Source organism: Sorex araneus, chromosome 11 (assembly GCF_027595985.1).
Source record: "Sorex araneus isolate mSorAra2 chromosome 11, mSorAra2.pri, whole genome shotgun sequence".
NCBI classification, from domain to species: Eukaryota; Metazoa; Chordata; class Mammalia; order Eulipotyphla; family Soricidae; genus Sorex; species Sorex araneus.
The window spans coordinates 23,242,151-23,266,885 of NC_073312.1; the positions used below are offsets into that span (position 1 = coordinate 23,242,151).

The 24,735-nt window shown below is 54.9% G+C and overlaps 1 pseudogene; it reads left to right on the forward strand.

Annotated features, from left to right (window-relative positions):
- Positions 1-24,735, forward strand: part of LOC129399369 (calcium homeostasis modulator protein 3-like) — a 29,435-nt pseudogene that overhangs the window by 2,595 nt on the left and 2,105 nt on the right.

Here is a 24,735-nt window from a genome sequence, read left to right on the forward strand (position 1 = left end):
ATTTGGGTTCTGGTTTTCGTTTGGGGACCCCACCTGCAGGTGTTCAGGGGCTCTTTACAGCTCAGTGTGGGGTCACTCCCAGTGTGCCTGGTGGGCATGTCGGGGTCCGACCCAGGCTCCCACTGCAAGGCATTTGTTCCAGCCCATTCAGCTCCCTCTGGCCCCTTCCAATCAGTTTTATGACAAATAGGAATATTTGGGGGTAACATTCTGGTTTCCTGTTGGGGGAGACGGGGAGGTAAATGGTGGGAAGATGGAGGGCTGAATAGAGATGCGGAAGGAAGGATGAAATAACAGAGATGTGAAGGTTGAGAGAACAAAAATGTCTGAATAGAAGGACGGGGAGATGTTTGGGGGATGGGGCCATGGTTGTAATGGAGCGATGGTTGAGGGATGGGGTGATGGTTGGGTGGTGGGAGATGGTTTGGGGATGGGAGGATGGTTGGGGGATGGAGGATGTTTGAGGGATGGTTGATGGTGGGGGTGGGATGATACTTGGGGGATGGGATGATGGATGGTCAAGGTTGGGGATGGGGATGGGGGATGGTCAGGTGTAAAAAACTAAAGCTCACTGAGGGGAGTGTGCACTCGCAGGCTCTTTGGGTGGCTCTGTCTCACTGCCCGCGATGGTGCTCTGGAACCACCGTGTGTGGCTGTTGGTCAAGGGCAGGCAACGGAAGAAAGAAGGCCAAACTGGTTGCTCGATCAGTTTATTTCGTTCTCTTTCTCTGCTTCTCTCCCGGTTCTAGATATCTCTCTGAATCTTCCTCTATCCCCTTTTTCTGTCTCTCCTGTCTTCTAATCTGTCTATTGGCTCCTTCGCTTCTGTGTCTTCCCGTGCATCTTCTGTGACTTCTCTTGTGTCGTCTTCTTCTGTCTCTTCTGTCTTCTTCCTCTGTCTCCTCTGTCTTCATCTGTCTTCTTCTGTCTCTCCTGTCTTCTTCCTCTGTCTCCTCTGTCTTCCTCTGTCTCCTCTGTCTTCTTCCTCTGTCTCCTCTGTCTTCCTCTGTCTCCTCTGTCTTCTTCTGTCTCTCCTGTCTTCTTCCTCTGTCTCCTCTGTCTTCTTCCTCTGTCTCCTGTTGTCTTCTTCTGTCTCCCCTCAGTGCCCCACAGTCTTAGTTTATATAGCAAATTACATAGGGTGGTGACACAAAGGTGGGTTGAACATTAATAAATCAATAAAGAGGGGTAAAACCATTTCTCGAGGAGATTAACGAAACCTCATGTAAGGAAATCTTATCTAAGGAGATCCACTCAAGGGTGGGGGTCCAAACATGGGTGTATCAGGGTGTGAGCTAATACTCTGCTGAAAAAGTTATAGCAAATCTACTTCTATTATTTCTAGCAATGTCATTCTGCATGAGCACAGTAAGAGATATAAAGTTTGGTTTTTCCTGAGGACATCCCACCATAGATTCCAGATCACAGTCCTCAGGTCAGGTTAGTCTTCTTAACCCCAGCAGGGTCCTAGTCTCATCGTTACCTTTGGATCATGACAGCATTTGTCCATGACCATGCTCTCAACTTAGAGTTCAGTACTGTGGCACTTTGGCCTGGCGCATTTTGATGCCAGGGTAGCTGACAGCTTGCCCTGGGTCCATACCGTCCCTCGTCAGGACCCTGCTTTTGGAGTGCTGGAATTAAGGGCAACTGAGTCGAGAAAGCAGATGCCCAGGGGTAAATATTATTGGAGTCAATCAACTCCCAAGTTACAAGCATCATATTAACTGTCTTCCTGTGTCCATACAGAGAGGCCGTTGCTTTAAGGTAAACTATGCAAAAGACACTAAGTTACAGTACAAGTTCAGGGTCCTTAGAAGGATCTGATCTTCCAAGATAACAGAATCTGATTAGGGAAAAGGTGATTAACTGGTTGGGAAAGAGGGTGCAGAGAAGAGTTTACAGATAAACAAAGGAATGGGAGTGTCTCCGGGAGAGTCTAAGCTTAAGCTCCCTGTGGTAAGGCTAAAAGGACAAACCCCATGTTCTCCTACAGTCAGGGACTGGGTCGGTGGTGTTGAGACAATGGTTGGGGGAGGGCGGACCGGAGAGGACGTCTGATGGACAGATCGGGGAGGGATGGTTGAATAGATGAAGGAATGGGAGGATGGGGTGGACGGGAGGGTGGACGGAGGTGGCTATCAGGAGGGATGACGCATGGGCAGATGCGTCAATCTGCGGAAGGGCAGGCGGGATCCCTAAAGGAGAGGCCGCGGACACTCGGTGCTGCCCACTCGCCCTGTCTCGCTTGCCCTCCCACAGGCCATGGGCTGGGCCATCACCCTGCTGCTCATCACCCTGGCCTTCCTGGCGCGCTGCCTGCGGCCCTGCTTCGACCAGACGCTCTTCCTGCAGCACCGCTACTGGAGCAACTACGTGGGCCTGGAGCAGAAGCTCTTCGACGAGACGTGCTGCGAGCATGCGCGGGACTTGGCGCACCGCTGCGTGCTGCACTTCTTCCAGAGCGTGCAGAGCGAGATGCGGGCGCGGGGCCTGCGCCGGCCCGCTGCCCACCCGGCGGCCCAGCCCCCGGCCCTGCCCGAGCCCCCCGACGGCCCGGCGCACCTGCGCGCAGTCTCCAGCCGCGAGCAAGTGGACCGCCTCCTGAGCACCTGGTGCTCCAGCAAACCGCCCCTCGGCCTTGTGGGCCCCGCGGCACACTGGGGGGGGTGGTCTCAGCCACCGCGCCCCCCCCCCGGCGGCCCCTGACCCCCGCCGGCCCCAACACACACAAGTGTAGAGACCCCAGCACCTGAAGCCATGTGAAAGGAGCTGCGAGCTGGCTAGCAGGGGGTACCCCTGGGCCCATTAGCCCCCCGAGAGCTGAGATCCCCACTTTCTCTACTGGGGGCATGCCAAGGCCGGCCCGCTGCCCCGCAAGAGCTGACACCCCAGTCACGTTTCTGGGCGTGATCTCGTGTACACTAAGGCGCTGCCCTCTCGGCTCTGTGGGTTCAACTCCTCCCAGCAGCTGCTGGGAGAGCAAGTCCCGGGCTGGGGCTGAGTGGGGCCTCCCACCCCCCTGCCCCCTGCAAACCCTGGTGCTGTGTTCATGGGGGACAAACCAAGAAGCAAGAGTCTGAGTAGAGGGCTGGAGCAGTAGGGCGTTTGCCTTGCACGGGGTCAACCCGGGTTTGATTCCCAGCATCCCATATCGTCCCCTGAGCACCACCAGGAGTAATTCCTGAGTGCAGAGCCAGGAGTAAATCCTGTGCATCGCCGGGTGTGACCCAAAAAGCAAAAAAAAAAAAAAAAGAGTCTGAGTCTGAGTAGATCAGCCTTGGGTTCTGGGTCGGTGGGGCCAGTTTTTCATGTGTCATAATAATAGTAAAATTGACACTGTCACACGCGTCCATGATGCTCGTGTGTGGGGGGTGCCGGGCTGAGTCCTTTTGTGTCCTGACGCGTTTCAGCACTGTGGGTTTCTCAGAGATGGGTCCTGGTGAGGGACACTCCCTCTGAACACCCACAGGGGCGCCTCTCCGGCAGCCAGCCTCTGTAGGTGCCGTCCGGGTGGGTGGCGACAGCTCCGTGGCTGCTCCACCTTCGGGCTGAGTCTTCTGATGGGCTCCAGGTTTTGTTTTATTTTTTAAATTTTTTTTATTGAATCACCATGTGAAAAGTTACAAAGCTTTCAGGCTTAAGTCTCAGTCATGCAATGATGAAACGCCCGTCCTTTCACCAGTGCCCATGTTCCACCACCAAGAACCCCAGTATGCCTCCCACCCCACCCCCACCCCCTGCCTCTGTGGCTGATGATTTTCACTTTACTTTCTCTTTGATTACATTCAGTATGTCAGCAAAAACTCACTATTATTATTTGGAATTTCCCCCCAATAATCAGACCTGCCCAAAAGGCATCATTTGATAGTTTGTTTTCCGTTGCTGAGAATAAAGAGCATATGAGGTTTTGGATTTCTGGTATTTTAGTAATTAAGTCCAGAGAAATTTCTGCCAGAAGTCGTATCATTGCAGCTCGTACCTCTGTTTAGCGGGCCTTATAAGATGGCGGTCGCCACCCCGCCGCCGGGGAAAGGAAAGGCCAAGAGAGAAAAACCTTTCCCCTCCCGGGGCAGCATGGGGGCGTAGTTTAGTTCACAGTCTAGAGGCATTTCTGCAAGAAGCCGCTGGGTGCTGAAAGTAGTTAGTTGGCCTCCGGATCATGGGCGTTCAGCAACAGAGGGGCCGCTCATGTGCAGCCGCTAGGGTCACATCTGGGCGGAGAGCAGCGCCGATAACGCCCACATCCCGAGATCTCCCTAGTATCTGGTCACTTCAAGCTCGTGCCTCTCTCTAGTGGGCCTTATAGATGGTGGTCGCCATGCTGCGGACGGGGAAAGGAAAGGCCGTCCATGTTTCATTTTAAATCTGTTTGGGTTTTGCTTTTCCTGCGCTCGGGCTCAGGACCTCAAGCACACGCAGGACAGGTGCCCAGCATTTTTGGTTTGATTTAATTTAGGGGCCACACCTGGTGGCGGTTCTCAGGGCTACGCGTGGCACAGTGCTTGGGGTCCCTGTCAGGGTGGTTCCGGGCTATAATACGGAGCTGTCTCCCCAACCCCAGCACCATTTTTCAGATGAGAAAACTGAAGCCGCAGGAAGTTGTGTTCCCTGAGGTCTTGGAAGAACTGGAGTCGGGGGCTGGAGCAACAGGACAGCGGCTAAGGCAGGAGGCCAACTTGGGTTCATTCCCCGCCACCTCTTATGGCCTCCTGAGACCCCTGAGCACAGAGCCAGGAGTCTGCCTGAACAGCTCTGGGTGTGCTCCCCACCCCCGACTAATAATAAACTATAAGAGCTGGAACAGGAGCTCTGGCTCGGTGCTCCTCGCCCCCAGGCTGTTCTGTTCTCGTGCTCATTCTCAGTGCTCTGGTCGGACCCCTGCAGCTCCGCCCCGGCTCTGAGGGAGCCCAGCAAGCTGTGCCCTGGACTCCTCTGGGAAGTGGAAGGACTGATCCGGGCCCCTTGCTGGCCACTGCACGTGAAGTTCTCGACTTCCGGTCCTGGGCATTTTCTGCTTCCCTGCCCCCCTGCCCCCGCTCCCCCAACTTTGGGCCACACCCAGTGGTGCTCAGGGCTTCCTTTTGGCTCTGTGCTCAGGATCACTCTGCCAGGCCAGGGGACCTTAGTGGATGCCAAGGACTGAAACCCGGCATGAAGTGTGCAAGGCAAGTGCCCTCCCCGCTATACTGTCTCTTCAGCCTCCTGCCACTTTCAGAGTGCCCCGACTGCTTCAGCAGACCACCACGGCAGAGGAGCAGTTCCGTGCCCTGACACCCCAGAGCCCCTCAGCCCCGCTGCCCCACCCCCAGGGCAGCCCCCACCCCAAGGCCTGAGGCCAGCGTCTGTGTCCAAGGCTGCCTTCTCCCCAGGGCATGCCCAGGGATGTCCCGCTCAGAGCTTGGCACCTGCTGGGGGTTTGTAGGGAATGGGGGGATGGGTCAGAGCTGGGAATCCGCAGGGGGTGGGCCCAGGGGATTCTGGAAAAGCTGCTATTCAAAACCTTTGGGCCACAGGCCAGACCAGAGCCACAGTACAGCAGGGACAGCACTTGCTTTGTACTGGCTGACCCCTGTTCTATCTCTGGCATCCCATAGGGTCCCCTGAACCCCACCGGGATTGAGCCCTGAGCACACACACACACACCCCAACACCATCACCAAACACACACACATACACACACACAAAAATACCCTCCTGGCCTGTTTATGGGTATGGGATGTGGGATATGGTTCAGGGACAAGAGTCCTGGGAACATCAGGGTTAAACCCTGCTGGGAAACCAGCATTCAGCCTCTGTGGCTCAGACAGGAAGGACTGGGGATATCTGGGCCCCATCTCTCCTTCCTCTCCCTGATGATTGACTCACCACAGGTAATCACACAGGAAATCACACACACTTCACATGTACACACACCACGTGTCCACACAAACCCCACACACGTACCACATGTACACACATACCACATATACCACATGTATACACATACTACCACTTTCTGCACACACAGTTCCAAGCCAGGAATCAGGCAGAAGACAATTCAAGATGAGGCCTGGCCTCAGGACGTCCCTGCCTCATAGAGGGATGGGATGGGTTTGGGAAGAATCAGAATCCAAAGCCAAAGGCAGCAGCGATAGAACCGAGGCCAGCCCTGAGCCCCAGAGGCTTAGCACAGAGGGCCAGTGCTCAGGAGACCCCAGACCCACCCTGGCATTGCATGGTTCACGTTCCCCGAGCACCACCAGGAGGAATACCAGAGCAAAAACAGGACTAGTCCTCAAGCACTATCGGTGTGGCCCCCAAATCAGGGGGAAAAAAAATTTGTTCTGGGGACTCCGGGGAGGGTTGATTTGAATTTGAAAAAGTTTTGAAAAAAGGAGAGAGGGTTTTTGTTTATTTGTTTTTAATAGTGGTTTTTGGGTTTGGTTTTGTTTTTTGTTTTTTGTTTCTGGGTCACACCTGGTGAGGCACAGGGGTTACTCCTGGCTCTGCACTCAGGAATTACTCCTGGTGGTGCTCGGGGGACTATATGGGATGCTGGGAATCAAATACAGCTCGGCCGTGTACAAGGCAAATGCCCTACCTGCTGTGCTATCGCTCCAGCCCCCTTAATAGTGTTTTAAGTTTTGTTTTGGACCACTCTTAGCAGTGCTCAGGACCTGCTCCCAGCTCAGTGCTCGGGGCTTGTTCCCAGGGGCATCAGAGATCACACCTGGGGCTTCAATGCGCTGTCTTCCCTTGAGTTATCTCCCCGGCCCAGTCATTTCTTAACATGTCCCCATCTATTTTGGTTGAGGATGTTGGACTTGGGGTTTTTTTGGAGGTTGATTGTTTTTGGTGGTGGGAAGGGTTTGGGTTTTGGGCCATACCCGGCTATACTCAGAGGTTACTCCTGGCCCTGCACTCGGGAATAACTCCTGGCAGTGCTCAGGGTGACCATATGGGATGCTGGGAATTGAACCCGGGTCGGCTGCATGCAAAGCAAGTGCCCTCCCCGCTGGACTATCTCTCCAAGTTGGGGGTGTTGTTGCGATGCCTGGGGACCCCTCCGCTTGGCCGTGGTCCTGCACCCTGTTCACCAGAGGCGTGAGAACATGAGCTCCCTGGGGTTTGCACACCTCGTGGTGGCCACACACTCCAGTGGCAGAGCTGGAGGCGCTTGTGTGCGCTGTGCCGAGACGGCCCCCAGGGCTGTGTCCTCGGGGAGCCCACACCATAGAGCGGCCGCCTCTGGGGCCAGTGCCGGGGCCTGAACTCAAGGCCTCACACCCGCAAGTCCTCCCACTGACCTCGTCCCGGGTCCGGGACAGAGTTTGGGCAAGTGGAGAGAGACGGAGGGGAAGGGGGCAGGGCCAGTCGACCACAGGCACGGAGGGGACAGGCCACCAAGGGGCAGCACAGATTCCCATTGTGCGCCCAGAGGACTGCTGGCCCGCCTGGGTGGGGGGCCCTCACTGCCCCTCACAGCTGAGAGGGGAGCCAGTCAGACAGGAGGGCGCAGGCCCACCGGACACCAGTGCAGGGTCCTGCCCCGGGGCTGAGGTGCCACTCCAGCACCCACGGAAAGAGCACAGAGCTCTGTGACAGCAGACCCCCTGCCCTGGACAACTTAGGCATCCCACCCTCTGCACACCCCAAAGGACATGCTAGAACCCCGGGTCTCTCGGACCTCATCCCTCCGTCCAGCTCTACTGCCCAGTCCATGAGGGGAACCAAGTCACTGTACCTGGGAGTGAGGGACAGCAGTGACCTGGGCAGCCACACAGAGAGAGGCGCCCCCATCCTGGGCAGAGTCCCGGTGCTCAGACAGGAAGTGAGGGACCCCCAGATATGAGGAAGTGGCTGCAGGAAGCCCCAGGAGAGAATGGATTTGTGGGGGAAGTGGGAGGCCTAGAGGGGACGTGGGGAGGGGAGCCGAGTCCATGGGTGGCTCAGGAACCCCGAAGTGCCGTCCAGAGCCGGGGCCAAGAGGGTTTCTTCCCATTCCGCCATTTGCCCTTCCTGCACGCATGTGCTCCTGGCCGTGGCTGGAGTGGAGGTGTGAGCTGACCCGACGGTGGGCACCAGAGAAAGAGCTGGGGATGCTGCGAGAGGGGGCGTGGCTTCAGCGAGAGGGGCGTGGCTTCAGCCCTTGTCCCACTGTGCCTGCAGCAGAGGCTGGAGTGGTAGAGGGTGCGGGGGATATTGGGGACATTGCTGCGCGGTGCCCCTGTAACCCCCCCTCTCGTGTCCAGAGAACAGAGGGCAGCCACGGGTCCTGCTGAGGCAAAGGTTCACGCAGCCTGGCAGCCCATCTTGCTGATGACCGCTACCTCTGCCACCATGCGGCTCCGGGGGTGCGCCCACAGCTGCAGGTGGGCCGCCCGCCAGGCTGGCCTAGGCAAATAGGGCATTTCCCTGCAGGTCTGGCCGCTCCTGGGCCCCCTTTGCATACTGCTTTTCCTGCCTTGCTTGACTTCTGGGAGATGGGGGGTAGGGGGGAGGGGTGTCTGGGGGTCCAGCACCCAGGTGACTGTGTGGGTCCCTATTTTCTGCCCACATGCAGCAGGGCCTTGGGGACACTGGAGAGGACAGAGTCAGGCAAGACCCCTGGAGAAGGTTAAGGGGACCCCGAATCCTCCTGATCCCCAGAACCAGACCTTGTGACTCTTACCTGCAACAGCAGCTCTCCACTTTTATGATTTGATTAAGGCCCTGGCAGTGGGGAGTCACTCCTGGCTGTTCCTGGGGGACCCCCAGGAACCTCAAGTGTCCTAAAAAGAACCTTGGGGGCTCTGGAGAGCTCGCTCAGGGGTTAAGGCACTTAGTCGCCTTGCATGCAACTGACCCGTTTGGTCCCCTGCGCCAGCTGTGGTGCCCCAAGCACCGCCAGGGGTCGCTCCTGAACACAGAGCCAGGAATAGCCCCAGAGCACCACCAGGTATGGTTTCCCCCAAAGCACATGCAAATGCATGTGGGAGGCAGACTCAGAGCTGTGGCACTGGAGCAGAGGCTGGAGCAGAGCAGAGCCTCGGGCCAGAGCCGGGGGTCCTCTGGAGGCTGGCCAGGCACATGGGTGCCCTGCTCAGGCCCCAGAGGGCCAACCCCAACTCCCTGATCTTCAGGCCCCCATCAGACCTTCCCCCACAGAACAATGCAGAGGACATTCTGGGGGGGGAAGAAAAGTTCTTCTTGTAGGGAGCCAGAGCACATTGCGCATGTGCGCATGCGCATGATCGCGCATGCGCAACAACCACATTGCGCATGCGCGACAAACACATTGCGCATGCGCAACAACCACATTGCGCATGCGCAACGACCGCATTGCGCATGCGTGGCGAGAGCCAATAGAGCGCCACCTCATATGGGGTGATGGGCGAGAGCCAATAGAAGATGAGCACCACCTTAGAGGCGGGGCAACCAGGCTATATAAGGACTGCCATTACCCAGGTTGTTGTTCTTTCTCCTCATGAAGTTAAGTGAATAAAACTGCTGCAGAAGGATCCTCAACCCGTGTCGTCTCACTCTTTGCTGGCGAAGGGAAATCGCTACGCGGGCCACGAACAACTGGTGCCGAAACCCGGGAATTTCATCTTGCACCGCGAGGAAGAACCCCTCCTTTTGGAGGGAGGATTCAGAACTGCAGGACGATTGCTCGGAGAGGCGTGCTGCGGACCACTGCCCAGCGTTGGTAAGAAAAGAATGCCCGTTTCCTGGTGGTGGGGAGCACTCTTTGTCCTCCTTATTTGGATTTGCCTTCTCTTTTGCTCTTGTGTCTTTACTATGGGCACTGAGGCGACTTGGAAGATGGTTCAAAATTGTTTGGAGGATGAGGCATGCTCCATAGTGGTCAGGGAAGGCCGGCAGGTGTTGGAAAAGGTCCAAGACAGTTTGTCAGAAACCGAGCAATCAGGAGGGCTGGGCGCGCGTATGAAAATACCCAGCAATAAGGAAAAAGGACTGCCCGGTGGGGGCAAGAAGTTAGAAATAAATAAGGAAAAAGGACTGCCCGGTGGGGGCAAGAAGTTAGAAATAAATAAGGAAAAAGGACTGCCCGGTGGGGGCAAGAAGTTAGAAATAAATAAGGAAAAAGGACTGCCCGGTGGGGGCAAGAAGTTAGAAATAAATAAGGAAAAAGGACTGCCCGGTGGGGGCAAGAAGTTAGAAATAAATAAGGAAAAAGGACTGCCCGGTGGGGGCAAGAAGTTAGAAATAAATAAGGATGAAATCAATGGGAAGGTGCTTTCGGGTTTGATTGACACTGGTGCAGATGTAACGATCATTGCCAAAAAAGACTGGCCAAAAGAGTGGCCCCTCACCCCCTCACTGACTCACCTTCCGGGTACAGGCCAATCCCAAAACCCTATGTTAAGTTTGTCCCCACTTGATTGGTGCACCGAGGAGGGCAAATCCGGGACTGTATGCCCTTATGTTCTGCCTGGGCTCCCTGTCAATCTCTGGGGCAGGGATATTCTCTCACAAATGGGCTTTTTACTAATTGACACCTAGGGCCCCCTTCCCATTGAAAAATTACAGGCCGCCAAGTTGTTACTGCAGGAACAGCCCGGCACCCCACCCCCATTTGCCTCTAGATTGCTAGCTTCTTATTAGAAAGAGCCCGATGTACATTGTAGCAACCCCATTGTCAGGGGGACAAGACCAAAGGTAATGTGGACTCCCGTAGGGCAGGTTTAAGAATTTCTGTGTGAATGTGGTGCGCGGGGTGCGCACCGGAATGAAAGAGGACCGGTCCAAATGAGTGCAGGAGTGTGATTTGTGCGAGTGCCTTTAGTATGTGTGTATATTTGTCTCATTATATTTCTCTTAGTTATGCTTATTATTATTAGCAGAGAAGTCAGGAAAATGCAAGATCATGTGGTTGAGTGTTTAATAATATCAGGAATGAAAAAGAGTGTCGCTAAGGTGGTTTATCCACCTCAGAAGTAATCTTGATCTTAAAATTGTAACATCTGACAACTTAGGTTTCAACAACTTTGTCATGGATTGTTTTGCCGGCTTATATCAACAAAAGCGCTTTCTTGACCCAATTTTAATAAGCAGGAAACTGGCTGGTCAGGCAGAGAAATGGGGAGCAATGTTCCCAATTGGCCGACAGGGCTTAACTTTGCCCTGGGGACTTGTTCCTTCCTTTCTCAGTCTATCAGTTTTTTCCCTGCCATTTCTGAAGGGTCAGATTGATAGATCAACTGCAGATGTGTGCACATGTACATGTGGTGTTTTTAGTGAACTTATTGTCTGTCTGTTTGTCTGTCTCTCTATGTGGAACACTTGAGTGCTGGAGCCAGAGTGGGAATCAGTGGTAAAAATTAGGCCTGGGGAAAACAGGATCATCTCAAGAGATCAGGGTGATATGCAGTTCAGCAATTTAAAGGATCTATATGATTTTGGAACCTGTTAGACCAGGTTTAAACAAAGATTTCTAATTAGAATATGGCACCTACAACGAAATTGAAATTTTTAGTCTAAATTTTTTATTGGAAGAACATTAATAGTTATTACCAATTGAAATTCTTTTGAATTCCAGTATCTGTACTATCTAGAAACAGCTACAGAACTAGAGCCAGAAATCTAAAAGTGAATTGGGAATTCAGAGTGCAAGGTTTATCTTATAAGCCTCTGCTAATTTTAATGAGGAATTTAGCTGTTTTTCAAACAACAAAGGTACAGAAACCCTCAAAATAAACAAAGTTACTTGTGTTTCCGTAGACATTTGATAGTCAAAATTTTTTTTTCTATGCTATTATCGAAGTTTGGTTAAAAAAAAAATATATATATATACATATATATATATAAATACCCGAAGGGCTCTTTCTGTGTTTGACAGCATGCTTGTATTGTGGAATTGATAAAGTTAGAAAGCTCATGATTTGAACTAAGGTACAAAAACTGTTGAACTTAAGCCAAAGAAGATTTACTCATGTTTCATGAAAATTGATGGTTTAAAGGTCTTATGCTGTTGTGTCAATGTACTTATACATCTGCATTGGATTATTAGAATGTGAGCTGAAATAATTGTAGTAAAAACAGGTTCGAAGAGTAATGGTTTAGTTAAAACATGAGTTTTTTGGAGTTCTAATATTGGTTGCAAAACTTGTCCTACCAGTGTTTTATTTGATTTGAGATAAAAAAAAAATTTTTTTTAAGCTACTTAGCTCAGGGTCATAAGGAGTGAGAGTTTTTAAAGATTTCCGAGTCTGCAGAATGCTCCAGGGGGAACCCCTGAGAGGGATTCTCTCTTTTCTTCTTACAGAGAACATGCGGCTCGTCGTCCGGTGCCGACCCTGCGGGTTTGCAATGATGATCCTGCTGCTGACTGTGCAACCGACGGAGGCCGGATTGGGCCGGCTGGCTGACCCTACACGCCTCCTACAACAGCTGTATGGGACCCCGTGCAACTGTCAGGGAGGACAATCTTCGGTGACTCCAACGAGCTACACGAAAACCGTGGACTGTGGGACTCTGACTATATATCTCGTCACGCAGCCCAGTGCTCGAGGCGGACTGACCCAGTTTTGGCAGTGCGTGCCCAAGCCTACTTTTATAAATAAGGGGGATCCCTGTCCTCAAAACTGTCAAGTGGTAGACCAGATGAATGCCATGTGTTATACCAGCTATTCTGAATGTACCCTAGGAGGAAAGAGGTATTTTACTGCAAAGCCCCATATGTCCTACGTGGAAACCGCTTGATGCTATGTTGGTTGATTGCATTTCTGATTTTGTCTTGATGGTTGTATTTTTTGATTGTTGTTTTGATTATTTGCTTTTACCTGGGTTATAGCTGACTGCTGCCTGGTGCCCCAATTCTCTGGCGGGGGCTCGGACTCGTTGGGCTCCCGCTATCCCTCTCTATCTTGCGCTCATGGCTCCTACTCTGGGAGCAGCCCTTGCACGCTCGGAGCCACAAGGGCTCATTGCACGAGTACGGGTGCTCCCGAGTATTCTTCCTGAGAAGGGTGTCAGGCCGGAGAGCACTGCACTGAGTTGGCCCTCGACTCAGGGTGGCGAGCCACTTGCATAGGGCCGCCGTCGGATTTTGCCCTGCCTGGAAGTGAGGACGGCGGGACAGGTGGAGCCTTGGCGCGACCTGAAGGGGACGTGCGGAGGCCTCCTCAGTCCCTTGTAATACAGGCAGTGGTGACCGCCACCCCCTTCTACCAACAGGATGGCTCCATAAACAAAGACATAAGGGGGAGATGTAGGGAGCCAGAGCACATTGCGCATGTGCGCATGCGCATGATCGCGCATGCGCAACAACCACATTGCGCATGCGCGACAAACACATTGCGCATGCGCAACAACCACATTGCGCATGCGCAACGACCGCATTGCGCATGCGTGGCGAGAGCCAATAGAGCGCCACCTCATATGGGGTGATGGGCGAGAGCCAATAGAAGATGAGCACCACCTTAGAGGCGGGGCAACCAGGCTATATAAGGACTGCCATTACCCGGGTTGTTGTTCTTTCTCCTCATGAAGTTAATGGAATAAAATTGCTGCAGAAGGATCCTCAACCCGTGTCGTCTCACTCTTTGCTGGCGAAGGGAAATCGCTACGCGGGCCACGAACACTTCTACTATTCAGTGTGAAGCCCAAGTCAGTGAGACACTTGAAGCTATTCTTTACCACTGATTCAAGATTTACAACAGCCTGAAGGGTTGGAGCGGAGTGATAGTAGAGTGAGTAGGACACTTGCCTGCCACATGGCAGATCTGGGTTTGGTCCCTGGCACCCTTATGATCCCCTGCACCAGATATGGTGCCCCAGGCACTGCCAGGAGGGATTCCTGAGTGCAGAGCCAGGAGTAAGCCCTGAGCATTGCTGGGTGTGTGCCCCCTCACCACAAGAAAGAAAGAAAGACAGAAGGAAAGAAAGAAAGAAAGAAAGAAGGAAAGAAAGAAAGAAAGAAAGAAAGAAAGAAAGAAAGAAAGAAAGAAAGAAAGAAAGAAAGAAAGAAAGAAAGAAAGAAAGAAGAAAGAAAGAGAGAGAGAAAGAAAGAAAGAAAAGAAAGAGAGAGAAAGAAAGAAAGAAAGAAAGAAAGAAAGAAAGAAAGAAAGAAAGAAAGAAAGAAAGAAAGAAAGAGAGAAAGAAAGAGAGAAAGAGAGAAAGAGAAAGAGAGAAAAATAGAACGAGAGAAGGAAGGAAGGAAGGAAAGAAGGAAGGAAGGAAGGAAGGAAGGAAGGAAGGAAGGAAGGAAGGAAGGAAGGAAGGAAGGAAGGAAGGAAGGAAGGAAAACAACAGCATGAAGGATAACAGGCAGGTGGTGATGGGCTCAGAAGCAGAACTCAGGGCTCGCTGGTATGAAGCCTGGAGTTCAAACCCCAGCACCACACACACACACACACACACACACACACACACACGCACACACACACACACAGTTCTAGGGCTCCCCCTTTTCATTCAATACCTGTAATAAAGTCCTTGGGAACCTGAGAATAATGCAATCCAACCATTTGTATTATTTTACTTTATTGATTTGTGTGTGTCTTTGGGAGGGGGAGGTGATCAGGGACAGTACTCAGGAGCTATTCTCAGCTGCTCAGGAGTGCTCCCTGGTAGTGCTTAGCAGACCATGTTGGGTGACAGTGATTGAACCTGGGTCAACCAGATGCAGAGCAAGTGTCTAACCCCTGTACCATCTCCCTGGCCCTGTTACTATTATTGACAAATAATGCTGACATTAGAATTTGCAGCAAACGTCTCTGAGGCCCGTGTTGGGGGACCTGAGTTGGAATTTCAACTCCGCCTGGTCTCCCCAAGCACTTCTGGGGGGAGCTGGGAACCCCTGAGCTGAGCATCATCCCTGGGCCCAGAGCACCCAACGTTCAGGCCAGGTGGGCCAAGTGCTAATGAGAAAGGCTCCCGGGGTCCTGAGCATTGCATAGGACCCCCACAGAACATGGACATCTGTCCTATGTACGTCTGCAGGGCCTCCTAGGGCATCGTTTCCCACAGATGAAGCTCTGAGGGGCACAGGGGCTCATTTTCCCAGCTAAGGCTCTGTGTGTGTGTGTGTGTGTGTGTGTGTGTGTGTGTGTGTGTGTGTGTGTGTGTGTGTGTTTAGGGATCTCACGCATGCAAGGTAATTTTGTTTTAATTTTTGTTTTCTTTTTTTTTTTTTTACTTTTTCTTGGGGTCACACCTGGCGATCGATGCACAGGGGCTACTCCTGGCTCTGCACTCAGGAATCACTCCTGGCGGTGTTCAGGGGACCATATGGGATGCTGGGAATCAAACCCAGGTCCTCTGCGTGCAAGGCAAACGCCCTACCCACTGTGCTATTGCTCCAGCTCCTTGTTTTCTTCTTCTTTCTTCCTTTTTCCTTCTTTTTTTTTTGTTTTGTTTGTTCGATTGTTTGTTTTGGGGCCACTCCTGACAATGCTCAGAAGTTACTCCTGACTCTGCACTCAGGGGTCACTCCTGGCGCTGTTCAGGGGTGCCGGGGATAGAACCTGGGCTGGCCATGTGCAAGGCAGGCGCCCTAGCTGCTGTGCTATCTCTCTGCCCAAGGTAACTTTTCTGCACCACTTGCCCAGCCCAGAGTCCAGCTTCTGAGAGCCAGGTGACTCCCCTGGGCTTGTGTCCCCCGGGACACGTGCCAGGCGGCATCTGTCCAAGGCGTGCTGTCTGTCTGTCTGTCCTGGCTGCAGCTCAGCCCACTGCACATCCCAACTCTCGAGCCAGGGATTTGCATTCTTTCCTCTCCCGGGCCTGGTGGGGAGGCACATGGGTGGCTGGGCTGTTTGGGTACATTTCCCTGGCAAATGCCCCCAGCTGGTGCCTCGCTGCGCTGCTTGGGGGGTGGGCACTGAGGGCCTGGGGGCCCCTCCAGGGAAGGACTAGACGAGGTGGCACCATCAGTGCAGGGGCGGGGGGCGGCGGGTTGAGAGGAAATCCGGGCTCAGCATCCTGTCAGTCTGGGCCCCCATTCCTTGCAGCCCCCCAGGAATGGGAGGACAGGAAGCTGGGGGTATCAGTGGAGGGGGCGAGGGGGGCGGACCTGGCTGCAGGAGCTAGGTGTTTGCACGATGAGAGGCAGGGCCAGGCACCCCTCTCTCTCCTGTGGTGCTGCATCAGCACCCAGACAGCCCGCGTGAATCCCACAGTCTGAGGGTGCACGCCAAACTCTGCTTTCCGAGAAAACTCTGCTTTCCGAAGAAGCCAGCACTTCCTCTCCCACATGGTCCCCTGGGCAGCCTCACTGACCTCCTGGCCTTTGACCCAGACAGCCCCACTGAACAGTGCCTGGAAGGCTGCCTGGACCCTCACACATTGCAGTGAGTTGCCTTCCAAATTCCATCTGAGGGGGTGGGGACGACTGCACAGCAGGCTGGACACTTGTCTTGCTCACAGCTGACCCAGGCTCAATCCCCATCTCCCCACGAGGTCCCCGGAGCCTGCCAGGAGTGATCCCTGAGTGCAGAATCAGGAGCAAGCCCTGAGCACCGCCGGGTGTGACCCAAAGACATGAAAACAAATTCTGTAGTGGGATTGCTTGGAGCACATAGACTAGAGACTAGAGACCAGCGTGGGACAATGAACTTTGTATGACCTGCACTGGGGGCTTGGGAGAGTCCTGTGCAGAGGGCCTCTTGAAAGAGGGGCCTTGAAGGTAAAACCTACCAGCAAGATAAGCAGGGCACATCCTGCCCGTACATACTTCTCGTGCTCTAAGTAACCTTGGGAATAATCTGACTTGGTATTTTTAATGAAAACATCTTGAGACAAACACAAAATATGTTTAACCCATGAGAACGTCTTTGGACTTGGCTACGTGCCTGGGCCAAGGTATGTAAATAATATAAAACTGCTTGCTTGAGAATAAACGGGGCCTTCAGCCTCGATAGCTGCTGGTCAACACATCGTCTCTGAGTCGGTGGTCTTCATGCCGGAGCTGGACTCCGGCAAAATTCGACTTGACATGAGTGGGCTTCATCTGAACTCTAGAAATTTTCTTTCTTTTTTTTTTAAATTTAATTTCATTTAATTTTATATTTAAATTATTTGTAATGAATCACTGTGAGATGCAGTTGCAGATTTACAAACTTCCATGTGAACTCCTGAAATGTTTACATACAAATCAAATTCCCAGCTGATAAGAAAATGTGGGTCTGTTCGGGCCCGCCAGTGCCCTTGGCCCAGGGGGCCATGTCTGCACAGACCAGGGGCGGGGGTGGCCCAGAGCCAGGCCCGCTGACTGTGCCCTCCCGCAGGCCCTGGGCTGGTCCTTCGTGCTGGTGACCACGCTGCTGGCCTTCGCCGCTCGCTCCGTGCGGCCCTGTGAGCCCGGACGGGGGGGGGGGGGGGGGGAAGAGCCGGGCATGGGAGTGCAGGCTCCCCAGACCCCCTGGCGTGGGCATTGGGGGGCCCCCATGTCCCTGAAAGGACCTGTCCAGGCCCCCACGGAGGAGGCTTCTGGGGCTGGGCCACTGGGGCCAGGACCGGCCATCACTGTCATCCCGTTGCTCATCCATTTGTGCGAGCGGGCACCAGTGACTCTCATTGTGAGACTTACTGTTACTGCCAGCAGCAGTATCGGCAGGAAAGGCCCAGACGTGGCTGAGAGGACACAGTGTGCACTGCCCGGCTCCCAGACCCTAACTCCCGGCTGTCCATCTCACAGACCTGCTGGCCGCAGCGTCCACACCACCCCAGTGTCGGGGGGCCCTTTCCCTCGGCTCTGACTCAGGCAGCTGGGGGTGTATCTGGCAGCAGGAACCCCGAGCTCTGCTGCGCCTCGGAGGGAAGCTGCTGGCCCTCAGCAGCCCCGTTGGACCGACTCAGAGCGCCGCCAGGGTGACAGGTGGTCAGACAAGGTGCCCGATCCAGGGCACTCAGGAGAAGCCAAAGTGTGCCCCAGGGAGGCACGCCGGCCCCAGCGCCAGACCCAGAGAGCCTTCGCCCCAGGGCCCCTGACCCTGACCTCCTGTCCCGTCCAGGCCGGAGGCCGCAGGCTCTTGTCTCGGGGTTGCCCGGTGGCAGTCAGGCTGTGTCCCGGCACCCAGCAACACCTGTGCTGGTCCCCATGTGTCATGAGGGTACTCTGGGGTTTGAGGGGTGCAGGTCCTGCCCTCATAACAGCTCAAGCACCGTTGGGGGTGGTCAGAGTTAAATTACGAATAGGGCGCACATTCAGACCACTCATGGGGGTTCCTTCGAAACCCCCCTAACACCCCCACTCCTTGTATCTGGGCCCAGGACTTGGCCCCATAGACACAGAAGCTGCGGGCCAGGAGATAGGAGGTCAGGTAGGACACTTGCCCTCCACACTGTCAATCCGGGTTAAAGCCCTGGCACCATGGAGTCTCCTCTGAGTCCTGCCAGGGGTTATCCCTAAGCACAGCCTGGTGTGACCCCAAAACCAAACAAACAAAAGAATCAGAAGTGAAATATGCCCCTTTCCTCAAGATCCCTCGGGGGAAAGGGGGCTCTGGCTCAGAGGCCCTGAGTTGGGGGGTGTGTGGAGGGCGGTTGCCAAAGGTAGCTCCAGTGCCAGGATGAGCCGATAGATTCAGCGCAGGCTCTGTGGCTTCAAACCGTGTTCCCAGGATGTTTCCTGAGCCTCAGTTTCCCCTCGGTCAGAGGGCCGAGGGCACTCCCCTCTGAGGGGCACCATTCACTCCTCTCCCCTCACCTACTGGAGGACCCAGGAGCTCAAGCTCATAAGGAGGAAATGCAAGGAGAAGAAGGGCCTCCCCCCGCCTTCCAATGTCCTCGAACCCCAGTCTCGCTGATCAATGAACCCGAGTCGCTCTGTGGCAGCATTGTGGTTGTCTTTTGGTGTGTTGGGGTCGAACCCGGAACCTGATACATGCAGGTTAGTTTGACGGTGCCCGTGCTTCCATCTGTGTCCCCGCCCCCATCCCACCTTTCCCCATCTGAGACCCACAACTCCCTCCCGTAATAATTGGGAAAAGGGGATCCTTATTAGCTGATGTGGGGTGGGAAGGAGTGAGGGGGGCTCTGCCAGGAGGGGGGCTTGAGGCCCTGCTCAGGGGAGGGTTCAGAAGACTGAGGAAGCAGTTCAGAGGCCGGAGCACAGGCTTGACCAGCGGGGGACCAGGGGCCCATCCCAGCACCCCGTCTCCCGAGCGCGAGCTGGAGCATGTCCTGGAACACTGCTGGGGTTGCCCTTAGAGCCCAGAAATAAGAATCAAAGCACAGAAAGACCAGGAGCGGGTACCAGGAGACCCTGGGCTCGATCCCTGGCAGCGGCGACACTCCCACTCAAAGAGAGAAGCAAAGAGAAGTCGGGAGCCTGTTGGTGTGTGGGAGAGGGGTGGGAGACCCCAGGGGAAAAAGACATCCTCGTGGAATTGGGGCCACGAAGTACGGATGGGCACCATGGCGTCAGAGAGAGCCGAGGCCAAGCCCCAGAGCCCCAAGACTTGCAGAGATGGACGAGCTCCCCTGACGCGTCTCTGGAAGTGGGGACTAAAGGTCTGCTCTGCCCCTCAGCATCATGCCAAAGAGGAAGGAGAAAGAATCTGAAGGGTGTTGGTAGGATCTTAAAAATAAACAGCAGGTTTGGGTTAGGGTGTTTGCCTTTCACGTGGCCAACCCGGGTTCGATTCCCAGCATCCCATATGGTCCCCCGAGCACTGCCTGGAGTTATTTCTGAATGCATGGCCAGAACTAACCCCTGAGTAACCCCTGATCATTGCCGGGTATGACCCAAAAAGTAAAAAACAAACAAATAAAAATGATTTTGCTTTTTTTTTCTTAGTTATGAGACCTGATCACACCTAGTTCTGCTAAAGCCTTACTCCTGGCTCTGTGCTCAGAGCTGCCTTCTGCTGAGGCTCAGGGAACTCTATATGATGCCAGGGGTTGGGCCCCTCAGTGCCCCTGTGCAAGACAAGTGCCCACCTGCTGTATTATCTCATGGGTCCCTCCACCTGAAGTCTGAAGCCATATCAGAGTTAGCTGGAACAGGGGTGCGACCTGCTGGGAATATGAGTCAGGCAGGGCAGGAGGGGGAGAGGTGATCCCTCCCTCCCCAGCCTGGGCAGCTCTGCACCGTGGGGGGAGCCTCTCAGGGTGGCTGGGCCTGGCCCTGACCTGCTGAGATCTTACAGTGCAATCTGCAGAGTCCCCCTCTCTCTTATCTGCAATGAACTATTGTGAACTACTTTATGACAATTAAATATATAAAAATAGTAAAATCAATCAATCAATCAATCAATCAATAAGCAGTGGCTGGAAAGATAGTACAGCGGGCAGGGCTCTTACCTTAGCATGTGGCTGACCTGGGTTTGACACTCTGAATCACATATGCCAGGGGTGATCCCTGAGTTCAAAAAAAGGCAAGGAGTCAGCTGCGTGTGGGCGAAAAAACAAAAAACAACACCCTGCTCCAACTTCTTTCACTGACACCCTCAGAGCTCAGGGTCCCCACATGCTGAAGTTCCCATCTAAGCACTCCTGAGATCTGGGCTCTACTTTTGGCTTGGTTACTTCGAGGGGGGAAGAGGCTGCACCAGTGGTGCTCAGGGGTGACTCTGGGAGATGCTTCTGGAATCCTGCAAGGTGAGAAGCTCTGAGGACCAGACCCCAGGACTCCTGCAGAACCTGCCCCCAGTTCATCCAGAAATCACATCTCCCAGACCCTTAGGTGCTGGTATATGTTTGTTTTCCCTCCACCTAAGATTTTGCTTTTTGGAGGCTGGAGCAATTGCACGGTGGGTAAGGCGTTTGCCTTGCGCTCGACTGACCCGGGTTCAATTCCCAGCATCAGATATTGTCTCCTGAGCACTGTCAGGAGTGATTCCTGTATGCAGAGCCAAGAGTAACCCCTGAATAACCCCTGATCATTGCTGAGTATGACGCAAAAAGTAAAAAACAAACAAACAAAATAAAGATTTTGCTTTTTTTTTTTCTTAGTTATGAGACCTGATCACACCCAGTTCTGCTAAAGACTTACTCCTGGCTCTGTGCTCAGTGCTGACTTCTGCTGAGGCTCAGGGAACTCTATATGATGCCAGCGGTTTGGGCCCCTCAGTGCCCCTGTGCAAGACAAGTGCCCACCTGCTGTATTATCTATTGGGTGCTTACACCTGAGCTCTAAAGCAACCCCAGAGTTAGCTGGAACAGGGGTGCGACCTGCTGGGAAGATGAGTCAGGCAGGGCAGGAGGGGGAGAGGTGATCCCTCCCTCCCCAGCCAGGGCAGCTCTGCAGGGTGGGGGGAGCCTCTCAGGGTGGCTGGGCCTGGCCCTGACCTGCTGAGATCTGCAGGGAGGAAAGTCTCGCCGGCTGCTTTAGGGGCTGAGGCAGAGGCACCAGTCAGGTGGGGCCCTGCTCACCCGGACAGGACGCCCACCTCCACCCAGGCTGTTCCCTCCAGCCCCCGCCGGCCTCCCAAGGAAGGTGGTGGGGGAGGGCGAGACCGCCACCTACCTCAGGACCCTGGCTGTGAGCAGCTTCCCTTCCGGAAGGTGTTGGTGATACAGTTCCGTGTGCGACGGGCTGTGCTGGGAGACGTGTGGGTGCTGGGCCAAACCCACCACGGACGGCCCCAGGCTGACAGCAGAGAGACCCGAGGCCATAAAGACAGTAGTCCTGACCCAGCCCAGGGCCCCCACCTGCCCAGGGACCCCAACTGGGACAAGGACCTGAGGAGCTTTCATTCTTGGGGCCCAGCAGGGTAATGAGGCCTTGGCAGGCTGGAAAGACTGAGGGAACACAACCAAGATGCGGCCGGCTGGGAAGATGAGTCAGGCAGGGCAGGAAGGGAGAGGTGATCCCTCCCTCCCCAGCCGGGCACCTCTGCACCGTGGGGGGAGCCTCTCAGGGTGGCTGGGCCTGGCCCTGACCTGCTGAGATCTTACAGTGTAATCTGCAGAGTCCCCCCCACCACCCCTGCTCCCCACCCTCTCTCCTGCCAATTACCCAACTTGGGGCTGACATGCGCGTCATCAATCAGCTGAGCCTCATCTTTTCTGGAGCAAAACTTTCTGAAGCCACCCAGCTCGGGCACAGAAGCAAAGCAGGAAGGCGAAGGGTGTTGAGGGAGGCCTCCACACTCCGGGCCACCTGTCCTAGAGCTCTCGGTAAGTAAGGCGCCTGCCCTGCGGTGTGTGACTTGAAGCAGAGCAGAGTCGGGCCGGTCTTCACTCCCACCCCTCCCGGTTTTGTTGGAGAAATCTGGGATACCCTTCACTGGCCTGGGCCTCGCTCTCAGAAGAGGACCTGGTTCCTTCGCAGTGACCCACACCGGTGGCCAGGCCTCTGGAACCCTACTTGGGAACTTTGCACCCAGAGTCTGCACTCACGGGAGCCTTCAAGCCAAGAAGGGCTGAGGTGGAGCGAGGGGCCATGCGGGCACCAGCCCAGCATCCCCTCAACTCCTTTCTCTGGGAGAGAGACCAATCCACGCTCCCCCTGGGTGGGGGTCAGATCTCTCCCCTGCAGCAAGCGAGTTCAGCCCTGACCCATCGGGAAGTCTTGGCAGTAAGCAGATGGGGCACAGGTGTAGAGAGGGGGCCGCGCGGGGCACCTCTGGGCGATGCCCCACCTGTGTGCTCTCCCCACCCCACAACCTGAGGACTTCGGCTTTAGCTCACAGAGGTTGAGACAGATGGGGAGACAGGCCACACCCAGGCCCCGTCTCAGCTGTGTGGACGGTGCCAGGGGAGTGAACCCCAGAGAACCCTGTGTCCTGGGGCCCAGATTTCCTGTCGCTGGCAGGCTGGGGGGCCTGGGTTCAGGGTCCGGTGCTCAGGGCTGCCAAGTTGGAAAGAGAAATTGGGGGAGAGAAGGTTTCTTATGGCCTAAGGGTGAGCAAAAAATAAGTTCAGCAGAGACTGGTGAGATGGAAAATTCACTTCACCTCACCACCCAAGGCTCCTGAGATGCTGCTCCAAAGTCCTGCCGGGCACCTCCATGTTTGCACTTTGCAGGGAAGGGCGCTGAACCCAGTCTTCACAGGGAAGAGGCCTGAGCTCTGCCTTGGGCCACATCCCCCACCCCAGGCTCCAGAACTTCCTGGGGGCATTTCCTGCTCTTCACAATGGGGAGCATGACCCCTTCGCCCACTCTGACAGTCTCTCTGGAGCCCCGGCAGGAGAGAGATGCGGGGCCATGGCCAGGCCTCTGCACTCCGTCCCTGGCCCTCCCGCCTCCCTGAGAGGACAGGGGCCCAGAGGAGATGCCGAGTGGGCGGGAGCCCGGAGCCCACCTGAGGCCCCCAGGAGGGCAATGGTGCCCGGGACTCTCCCCAGCGCCACTCCACAGCACAGGGTCACCTCCCCCCATCGAGGGCGCAGGTCCCCTCCCACATCAGGAGACTGGCCCGACAGACCACTGCCCGGACCCAACCCGCAGTCCGAAGGGAAGTGAGCGTCCTGTCGCTGCTGGCAGGCCACGGGGCCCTCCTCAGCCCCCAGGAAGAAGCTGGTGGAAGCCAGGAGGTCTGAGCATCCGAGGAGGAGGGCCCACAGCTCTGCCCCTGAGAGGCCACCCTGGGGCCACTGCCCCTTGTCCTCGAGTCTGGGGGCTGACAGCCCACCAAGGGGTCCCGGGGATGAGGAATGATGGCTAGGTAGGATGTGGGCCACCATCACTTCCCCCTTGTCAGCCTGACCCCAGGGGCTGCCCCTGGGGGTTGGGTTCAGAGCAGCATTTTTCTCTCTCCTGCTGTCCTACAGGAGGTGCCCAGCTGCCACCGGAGTGACCAGCCCGGCCCTGCTGCAAGGTGCCTGCCAGGCCGCACTTACTTTTCGTGCAGCCCCTCAACAACCAAAGCAGGATCGAGTGCCGGAGCTTCAGGACCAAGCAATGCCCATGTATCCTATATTCCATCGTGGGCCGCACTCTCGTGGCCCCCCTCACCTGGTCGGTCATCTCCCTGCTGCGCGGGGACGCCTACATCTGCGCATTCAGCGAGTTTGTGGACCCGTCCTCGCTCACGGCTGAGAACGAGAGCTTCCCTCTCTCCCACGCCACGCAGATCCTGGCCAGGTTCCCTTGCGGGGAGAGCCCTGACAACCTGTCTGGGTTCCGGGAGGAGGTGAGCCGCAGGCTCAAGTATGAGTCTCAGGTAAGGCTGTGCTGAGGGATGCTCATCCCTTCCCTGGGAGGTGTCGGGTGGCTCAGTGCCCATCCAGATCCTGGGTTCCCGTAATCAGTGGCAACCATTAAGCAAGATTCTTAGTGTTGTAAGAATCATTTTCTCGGGGCTGGAGCAATAGCACAGCGGGTAGGGCGTTTGCCTTGCACACGGCCAACCCGGGTTCGAATCCCAGCATCCCATATGATCCCCGAGCCCTGCCAGGAATAATTCCTGATTGCATGAGCCAGGAGTAACCCCTGTGCATCGACGGATGTGACCCGACCCCCCAAAAAAGCAAACAGAATCGGGGCTGGAGAGATAGCACAGCGGGTAGGGCGTTTGCCTTGCAGGCGGCCGACCCGGGTTCAATTCCCAGCATTCCGTATGGTCCCCTGAGCACCACCTGTGTAATTCCTGAGTGCAGAGCCTGTGTATCGCCAGGTGTGACGCCAAAAAGAAAAAAAAAAGAATCATTTTCCCATTTCAAATAAGAGAGTTTTGTTCATTTTTGCAGTGCTGGGGGTGGAACCGGGACTCACACATGCAAGGACAGTGCTCCATTACCAAGTCTTTCCCAGCCCCTCTAGATAAGAATTTTGATGTATTGGGTCTTGGTGAAACCCAGCAGACCCCATGAATGCTTTAAGCTTAACTCAAATTATTTAAGTTCGTGAAGGGGGAGAGA